A 10,156-nucleotide genomic window follows, 5' to 3' on the forward strand; every position below is an offset into this window, starting at 1 on the left:
GTGTGTTAGCACATGCAGACTCTACAGCAAGCCTCCTGCTGACTTGAGTTGCTGGTTCGTGACCCAAAATTGAGTTAATTTACAATTGATGATAATGGTAAATGTGTGCTTCACCAGATGTGTATTACTCTTTCTTCTCTTAGTCCTTGACATTTTTCGACCTTCCATTAATCTATGAAGAATGACCAAGAAAAGTAGAAATTCTGGACCAACTCCCAGAGTAGCATCCTTTTTACCACAGAATACATTGGTGGGGGAGAGATCAAATGTGACTTCCTCCAGAGGACTTCTAATTTAGACCACCTGCTTTTCGGGGTGGGGGAACAAAGTTTGTCATGCTCTGTTCTTCTTAGCTGTACTATGGTAACATCACACAAGAAGTCTCACTACCTGGCCTGGATAGCTTATTATAGTTGACATAACTTATGTCACTCAGGGGTGTGAATAAACCACCCCCCTGAGCAACATAAGTTACACCGACATAAGTGCTCATGTGCACAGTGCTGTGGCAGCAGGAGAGCTTCTCCCACAGACATAGCTTCTGCCGCTCACAGAGGTGAGGTTTTTTTATGCCGATGAGAGAACGCTCTCCCATCAACGTAGTGTCTTCACCAGACGCGCTGCAGTCACGCAGTTGTGTCGGTACAACTGGGTCGCTGCAACGCTGTATGTATAGACATGGCCTTTGTGGACAATAGAAAGAGGGAGAGGGGCATGGCATGGGTGTAACAGTAATAAGATAATGTTACCTGGATTCGTTTCTGTTACTTGTATTACAGTAGTGCCAAGAGGCCCCAACCAAGATCAGATCCCTGTTGTGCTATACAGTTTACTTACAGACAGTTCCTGCCCCAATCAGCTTACACTCTACGTGGACAGGACAAAAAAAGTAGTGGGAGAGGAAGCAGGAATAGAATGGTAAAGTGACTTATCAAAGATGACACAACAGGGCAAAGTGAGGAATTGAAAAAGGTCCCCAATTCCCAGTCTGGTGCCCTATCCACTGGAGAATTTTTGTTCAATCTGTTAGTTCCAAATTATCTGTGGTTTTCTTTAACTATAAATTCATGAGTATTGGTTGCATTGGATTGTCCCACAACCTAGCCAGTATAAGATGGCAGACGTTTCTTAGTGGCATCATGGGTCTTGAAGAGGACTCTGAAAGAGAAAGAGGATGATGTCTCTACCTGTTGGTCCAGGGAGGAAGTTCTGCATGTAAGGGCACACCTCTTGTGTGGCCTGGATTTTGTGGTGCATTCTGCATTTCAGGGTTGGTCTCCTTGGCCTACAGCATTGCCAAGCCGGATGATGATCTGTGGATGAGACTTGCAAAATACCCTTTAGTTAAATAGAATGTGCACTAAGCTGGGAACAAGGAGGCCGTGAATTCTAAGATCATCTCTCCCGTTGACTGCTCTGTCTATTCTATACTCTAAAGCCTTTAGCATTGAGCATAGCCTCATGCCCCTTACTCAGCTGGAGAGACAAGTATCTTGTTCTAAATGTATCTGATATGAACATCAACAAATAGCCTCTTTTTACAGGATAGGGATAAAAAGAGGGAACTCATCCATTTTTTTTTCTTCAACCTTCATCCCAAATAATTCATTGGAGTCCCTTTAACTGTATGTTCCATGCTAACTAATCCCCGATTTTACAGTCGCATTAGTAAATTATGCAGTGCTTCTCACTGACTTAGTTGCCTTCTCTGATCATTTAAATCTCTGCTATATCTTTACCATCGCCATAATATGCCACACTTGGGTCTTACAGTTGCTAAAGCACTGAATGTGCTCTGTTTTTTTTTTCTTTTCCATTAATGCACTTAGGCATTACAATACTTGTTGTTTGTTTAAAAACTACTTTGACAGTTCACTTGACTCTGGATTTCATGCTGTGATCATTAAGTGTGGATGCTGACTGTGTCCTGGGCAGTTATAGCTGCTATGATCACTCTCTGTCTAACAATTACACTTGTAATTAAGCAGAGAGTCTGGGATGTTGAGACATTTACTCGCTCACTAACAGAAACAGTCCCTGGGATGCTTACTGTGTGCAACTGTGCAGAGGATGATTATCTCCTCTTAATGAGTTCTGTGGGAGCACTGCTGGATGATGTAAATGGTGATATTGCTGGATCTTGGAAGCTGGATGTACCTGTTAGATTCTGCTGCTCCATTTAGCACCACAGGCTTTCTCAAGAGTGCCGTACCTTCATAATAGCGAAGTGGAGAAAGTGTTAATTAAATGAAAACCTAGCTGTTTTTCCCTCTCTAAATAGGATTTAAGCAAACCTGTTAGAATTCCTTGATCTGATTCTCCCTGTTTCTTCCACTCTCACCTTACAGCCTGGCTATCACCAGCTCTGGGCACGATTGCGCTCTTAAATCCCTCTCATCATTTTATCATATAAGGTGTATGGAGGAGACAGTATTATCTCTTTACTTCCCTGAACACAAACAGTGATCTCCTAGGAGGCAGGAACTCATTCAGAATTCCTGAGGCATACACAGACGTGAAGGCATGGGATAACTTTCTTCTTGCACCTATTCTACCTTTGATTGGTGTGAGTAATATCAAAAAAAGGAGGAAAACAAATGGCCTATGGTAATGCCTGTGTCTTTGTAGGCTCGCTGTGCCAACATGATCTGGATTGATCTAGTGTGGATTTGCTAAATAATAGGTGTGATTATTCAGATTTGTTTTAATACCTTTGCTCTCCAACCTCTCTCTTGGGGGAAGGGATATCCTTTGCCATCCCCACATCACATTCATGTCACTAGAGTCTTAGAAGGAAAAGAGTAACTTGACTCTTTGGCTGCTAAACATTCTCTTCTCTCCCCGCCGTCCAACAGTCACAGGGAAATCCACTGCACTACAGTTATGGTCCAGGCAGCAAAGCTGATCTGGATTAACTGGCTCGATTAGCTACAAGCATGTAAATGAGGAGGTTGGGGGGTGGGGGTGTACTGTTCCTGTGTTAGGGTGTGTGACCTCCACATTACTGAGGAAGTAAAAGATTGCCTCTCCTGAAGGATATGAAGTCAGTGTCACTTCCTGATCTTTTAAAAAAAAAAAAAAATGCTGTTCTCTGTGCTAGTCCACAAGGATGAGGGACTAAGACTGTCTACACTACCCAGCTTTTGTTGCTACAGCTGTGCTGCTAAGAGTCATGAAGTGTAGCCACTGTTTGTCTGCTCTCCTGCCGACATAAAACTTCCACCCCCAACGAGTGGAGTTTGCGTTGTCAGCAGGAGAGTGCTCCTGACAACAATGCACTATTCACACTGGCATTTGTCATGGCAAAACTTTTGTCTTTTCAGGGTGGGGGTGGGAGGACACTTCTGAAAGACACAAGTTTTGTCATTCAATTGCCCACATAGACATAGCCTAAGGCCCAAGGCTTGCTGCAGTGAATTCAGGAGGAGTCTTGCCATTGACTTCCATGTGAGCAGGATTTGACCCTACAGCAGCAGCAGAAAGCAATTCTACCTCCCTGCTTCTTGACAAAGGGGGATTGGGATTGTGACACTAATTCCCATGTTCTTCAGAGAAATATTGTTATAATATGTATTTTTATGCAAGATGGGTCGTGTGAGATATCATTGGAAAGGTTATGATTTACTGAATATGATTATCATATTTGTATGCATGAATCATTTTGGTATCTGAAGTTAGGAATATTGTTGATGCACCTATTACAAATGTGTTTACACCTAGGGTATACACCCACTAGACAGAATACAATCAGTCTGATTGCTGGCTGGAAAGGGCTATCAGGAAAAACAATAGGTCTTTGAAGATGCTAATCTCCCACCTTCCTGGAAAGCCTTCCTGTGTACGCTGTAAATAGACTTTGAGTTATGGCTGCAGGGCCTTGTGATCATATCATCTGATAGTGGACTTCATGATAAAATTAGTACTTTTCCACTGACCGGGGGTGGAGGGTGGGAATCACACTGGAAGACAAAGGATTCCTGCCATATGTAAAACCTATTTAAAGGTGGGGAGTGACATAATCATGGTTCCTTCTTCACCGTCTGCCTGCCCAAGATGACTGCTGTAAACATCTAAGACTGAACTGGGGAAGAAAGGATTGAACCCAGGCTGGAGGGTGTTTTGTCTGTGAAAGAAATACCTGGAGTTTTAAGCTGCAAGCAAGAGCAGCTTGCCTTCAAGAATCTCTGCAATCTGCCTAAAACAACATTTAGGGTGAGAATTTGCTAATTTATAAACAATTCTTTAGTATATTAAGCTTAACTTTGTATGTTTGTTTCATTTGCTAGGTAATCTGCTTTGATCTGTTTGCTATCCCTTATAATCACTTAAAATCTATCTTTTGTAGTTAATAAACTTGTTTTTGTTTTCTCTAAAACCAGTTTGTGGAATTCATAACGGGGGGGGGGGGCAAAAAGCTGTGCATATCTTCCTCCACGTTGAGGAAGGGGAGGAATTTCAATAAGCTTATGCTGCATAGTTCTCTGTGCCTCAGAAGATGATATAATTTTGGGTTTACACCCCAGAGGGGGTGTGCACTTGAGTGCTGGGCAATTCCTTAGCTGAGCTTTCTCATGCAGAGCTGATCTCTGCATCTGTGTGAAACTGCAGCTGAGTGTGTTCCTACCTGTTTGTGTGCTGGTAAAGCCTGAGGGCTTGGCTGGTTTTGTCTCAGCAATACAATGTGAAGGGAGCCCAGGCTGGTGGGACAAGCTGGCTCAGTGGTACCCCAATTCCAAGTGGCACCCCAGGGGAAACCCGTCACAAGGATGTTGCACCTCTTAAGGGAAAGACCTTTAATCCTGAGCTGTGCTCATTCATTGCCCACAAATAGGTCAAAGGGAAGGATAACTCTCTGTCTCTGTGGTGGCAGAGCCATATGCAGTGTGGGGGCAGTTCAGAAATGCTATGGTTACTGCTTGCCACTACTATGGAGGAGACCTGGATCAGCTCCTCATGCCAATAGCACTGCAGGGGAAGGGAAAGCTTTTCCTTGCTCAGAGGGGTGAGTGCAGATCACATAAGAGCAGCATGGGTAGGTTGGCTTCAGGGGGGATTCTAATCTGCTGGCTATGGCTGAAAGAGGTTGACCCACAAAGGGACCAAGGGATGTGCTTTAATCAAAGGGGAGGGAGGGGATTGCTCTACAGATACACACTGGACTGAGGTGATTTGCAGCTAGTTAGGTCTTGTATACACAGGAAAGTTATAAAGTAAGGTGAGGACTTTAACTGGTATAGCCCCCTCCCCCCCCAGGTGGACACTTATTTTAGTATAAAAGGGCCCTTTTCAATTTAGTTTGTCATTTTGGAAGCAGTTTAAACCAAGCTGAAAAAGCCACTCTTATTTTGGAATAAAGGTGTCCACAGGGGAAGTAATACTGAAATACTATAAAAAGAAAAGGAGTACTTGTGGCACCTTAGAGACTAACAAATTTATTTGAGCATAAGCTTTCGTGAGCTACAGCTCACTTCATCGGATGCATTCAGTGGAATACTCAGGAGTGCAGGAGGGGGCTGTGGGTTGGGGTGCAGAGGGGGAATATTCAGTCCTCACCTTACTTTATAAAGGTGAGGACTGAATATTCCCCCTCTGCACCCCAACCCACAGCCCCCTCCTGCACTCCTGAGTATTCCACTGAATGCATCCGATGAAGTGAGCTGTAGCTCACGAAAGCTTATGCTCAAATAAATTTGTTAGTCTGTAAGGTGCCACAAGTACTCCTTTTCTTTTTGCAAATACAAACTAACACGGCTGCTACTCTGAAACCTGAAATACTATAGTGGTTTAATGATACCATTGTAATTACAGGGTATAACTGGTAACACTTTCCTGTATGAACAAGCCCTGATCTCACTTAGATAGCAGCAGAGTATGAAATGGTGTGTGCTGGGGGGGAGGGAAAGGGCAGACTGGCCACTGGAAGCCTTTGGGTTTTGCCCAAGTCAGTTTTATTTGCTACCACGTTTGTTTCCTTGATGCAGCTGCCAAACTGAAATAGTGTCAGGTCTCAACAAGAGTGAAATTATAGCCCGGATAACAGCCCATTGCAGAGGGGCACATACTGCAAGTTCAAGTGTCTCATTGTGTGAGTGTGAGCTGTTATTTCTCCAGAGACTGAGTATGGAAGTTGACGGACTGCTGATTGCTTTTTGCATGCCCTGCGTTCCTGTTTGAGGGTGAGGCACTTTGAACTACCTCAGAAACTGTCTTGAGTGGGAGAGAGCAGCAGCCACTAGCTATTGTGCTAGTGGCCCAAAACAAGGATTCTTGCTGCAGATCATCAACTACAATAATTTCCATTGGAAGGCAGGGTTGAATAGAGGTGACCCTTTCCAGGCCCTCAGCTGCTGTAACAGATGAGTTGTCTGGCTTTCTCCAGCTATTGCTCTGCCTTTTCCTCAGAGAGAAGGACTTAGTCTGAAGGTTGTCTAACAATAAACACGTTTAAGGGAGACCCAGATCAAAATATTCTCTGTCAGCTAACAATGAGCATTGATAAACTTCCCCCAGTTGATCTTGGGGTGTGGAGGATTTTCAAAGCCTGAACTTTCAGTCATTGTCACTGAGTTGCCATTTTACTCTCTCAGTTTGAGCCACTCCTCCCCTCAGCTTGCATTAGGACAAGCAGCCCTAGAACTCTGAAATCCACGGGCAGTGGATATTATAGGCTGGGGGAGGCTGAACTTCCCCAACCACTCTGGTGTGACCTCACCCACACCCTGCCCCCAGACCCCTTCTTCCCTGGCCCAGGCTGGCTGGGGCAGCACCACCTGCCCCATGCTCCAAGGCTGGAGGCTCTGCAGCTGCGTTGCCTGGCTCGGGTTGCCAGGCGTCCGGTTTTCAACTGGAATGCCCAGTTAAAAAGGGATCCTGGTGGTTCTGGTCAGCACTGCTGACCGAGCCATTGAAAGTCCAGTCAGCAGTGCTGCGGGTCTAACTCAGGCTAGTCCCTACCTGTCCTGGCACTGTGCTGCACCCCTTAAGTGGCCAGCAGGTCCAGCTCCTAGGTGAGGGGGCCATGGAGCTCCACACACTGCCCCCATTCCAAACACTGGCTCCAGACTCCCATTGGCTAGGAACCACAGCCAATGGGACCTGGGGGGGCAGTGCCTGTGGGTGAGAGCAGCGCGTGGAGCCTCCTGCCCCCCTGCCTAGGAGCCAGACCTACTGCCCACTTCCAGGGTGCAGCAGCCAGGACAGTCAGCCCCACTGCCCCACTGACCGGGAGCCGACCAAGGAAGCCCACACCCTAACCCTGAGCCCCATCCTCCTCCCCAGCCCTGAGGCCCCCCAAACCTGAAGCCCCCTCTTGCACCCAAACTCCTCATCCCTGGCCCCACCCCAGAGTCTGTACCCCCAGCCAGAGCCCTCATCCCCTCTGCACCCCAACCCGCTGCCTCAACCCACAGCCCCCTCCTGCACTCCGAATCCCTCATTCCCAGCCCCACCCCAGAGCCCGCACTTCCAGCCCAGAGCCCATACCCAGCGGTGAGCTGGAGCCGGTTTGCACTGGTTCGCGCGAACTGGTTGTTAAATTTTGCAGCTGGTTGAGAACTGGTTGTTAAAGGGATGGGCAAACTCCTGTCCTGCCCATCCTGCCCAAGCTCTTGGCTCTGGCTGTGAATTTGTACTCACCTGGTGGCACTGCATGCCTTCGGCAGCATTTCGGCGGCGGGCCCTTCACTTGTCCTGGGTCTTCGGCGGCACTTCGGCGGCAGGTCCTTCAGTGCCGCCGAAGACCCGGAGCGAGTGAAGAACCTGCCGCTGAAGTGCCTCTGAAGACCCAGAGCGACTGAAGGAACCAGATCTTCAGCTTCTGGCAGCTCATCGCTGCCTGTACCCCCTTCCTCAACCCACAGCCCCCTCCCTCATTCCAAATCCCTCAGCCCCACCTCACAGCCTGGAGCCCCCTCCTGTAACCCAAACCCCTCATCCCCAGCCCCACCCCAGAGCTGGCACCCCCAGCTGGAGCCCTTACCCCCTCCCACTCACCAACTCCCTGCCCCAGCCTGGAGCCCCCTTCCACCCCTGAAGCCCTCATTTCTGGTCCCACCCCAGAGCCCACACCCCCAGTTAGAGCCCTCACCCCAACTCCCTGCTCCAGGCCAGTGAAAGTGAGGGAGGGCAAGCCACCAAGGGAGAAGGAATGTAGTGAGTGGAGGGTGGGGTCTCAGGGAAAGAACGAGGAAGGGGGTGTGGCCTCAGGGAAGGGGCGGAGCAGGCATGTTCGGTTTTGTGCAATGAGAATGTTGGCAACCCTATGCCCAGTCACATGGCACTCCGGGGCTGGGGGAGCTTGGATGGCCATGGGCTGGGATGGGGTGGAGGAGACTGTCAGCTGCGGTTGGGGGTTCAGGGCTCCTGTGGGGGAGGAAGGGGCAAAAGGAGAGGAAGAGAGGCGGGGCCTCAGGCAGAAGGGGAGGGGCTGGGGGTTAGCCTCCGCCAACGGCTGGTTCACCAGCCACCCATGCTGAAATCCCTTTCTTTTCTTCCCCTCCCTGCCACTGCTGCTTTCTTGACAGGGCCTTGCTAGAGGCAGAGCCCACCGGGGTGAGGCTCTGTTTTTAGCCTCTCTTCTTGTCTGCCCTTCTGCCTCCCTGTCTGCTTGCTTAGTGCTGTCAGTTCAGAGATTTGTTCCTAATTAAATGATTGCAATTCTTGGCCAGACAAGCAATGCCCAGACAAGCACTGCAGTAGGATCCACCCAATAACAACTGCTCCCTCCTCCCATCTTCTAACAGCATTGAATTGCATTTGATAAGCAATTGTGGATGCGACAAACCAGCAAGACTGGAATCAGTGATTGCTGGTAATAAGCCAGGGGAGAGAAAGGGGCCTTGCATCCAGTCAAGAAGGACTTCAACAGTCTGTTCCATGTTTTTGTGTTGAAGGTCTCCTGGAAATCTTATCTAGTGGACTAGTGGACTTTCCCTTTCTGAGATGCAAGATGAACTCTTTTCCACTGAATTCCACATTTCCATGCAAAATCCCAAAAGAGGTAATTCCTCAGGAATAAAAAAGTACAGCTATAGGGAATGTCCATTGAATTGGGCTGAGAGCAGCACGGAGAAGGTGTAAAGATCCTTAAAATTCCTGAACTGTGTCAAATGCATCCATTCAACAGAAACCATGAAGTGGACAGGGAGGCAGGCCCGCTGTGTATGTTTATTAAGGGGTGTATAAATAAATCAACTAGCACTGCCCATAGTGGGCAGCAATAACAGCCAATCTCCTGTGACAATTTGGGGTTCCAGCCAGACTAGTGTGGGGTTGGTCACCGCCTGCCCTGTGACTCTGGATACCTTCAATGCTTTGTTACTGCAGACTCCAACAGCCAGCAGATAAACATACAGGTCCTACCCTGGCTTCCCCTGCCCAGCTACTGTTTGCAGAGTGACCCCAACACCTCCTGCAGTACTAGATTTTCCTAAAACTGGTTCCAGCAGCGTCCAGCCCTCTCCTGGAATGCTCAGCAAAGTTTAGTTTGCTGCTCCTTTAAAGAGCCAGAAACACTATCTTGTGAGCTTGGCTGGAGTTAACAATCTCTTCAAGTCAGTCAGAGTACTGGGCTGGTTTAGATAAAAAGTAAAACAAATTTACATAATCAGAGAGTTTTTAAGTGAGTTTGGCATGCCAATGTGCTTTTTATTGTCTTTGGTCACACCTTGCTCCATTTACATGGGAGACCCATGCAGAACTGCATTCATGTGTCTGGAAAAACCCTCTTTATTAACTCCCCCTGACTTGCCTGGTTTAAACACATTTTAATCATAATTGCAGCAGCTCTGTGTAATTATTTGTGGGTTGACCGTACATACATCACACACAAAGATTAATCATCAGTGAGCTGTTAGTTTTCCAGTGACATATTACATGACACCTTACAGATGCAGATGATAACAGTAGCAAGTTGGGGTACGTTGAGCTGGTCAGGCCAACTGACACTTCTGGCTTAGGGATGCTCTTTGGGTCTTATCCCCTACCAAGCAACCCAACCCACCAAGTGGAAACAACTTTCCAGCCTTACCCCAAGGTTAAAAAAATGCTTGGCTGAAAAGGTGAACCTTGGAGGCGATCAGAATCTGGCAGACCAACAATGGGAACACCCTCGAGTTGGGGTGTGGGGGGATATCCACTGAGAGTGCTCTGTTACCTA

Source organism: Dermochelys coriacea, chromosome 7 (genome assembly GCF_009764565.3).
Source record: "Dermochelys coriacea isolate rDerCor1 chromosome 7, rDerCor1.pri.v4, whole genome shotgun sequence".
Lineage (NCBI taxonomy): Eukaryota > Metazoa > Chordata > Testudines > Dermochelyidae > Dermochelys > Dermochelys coriacea.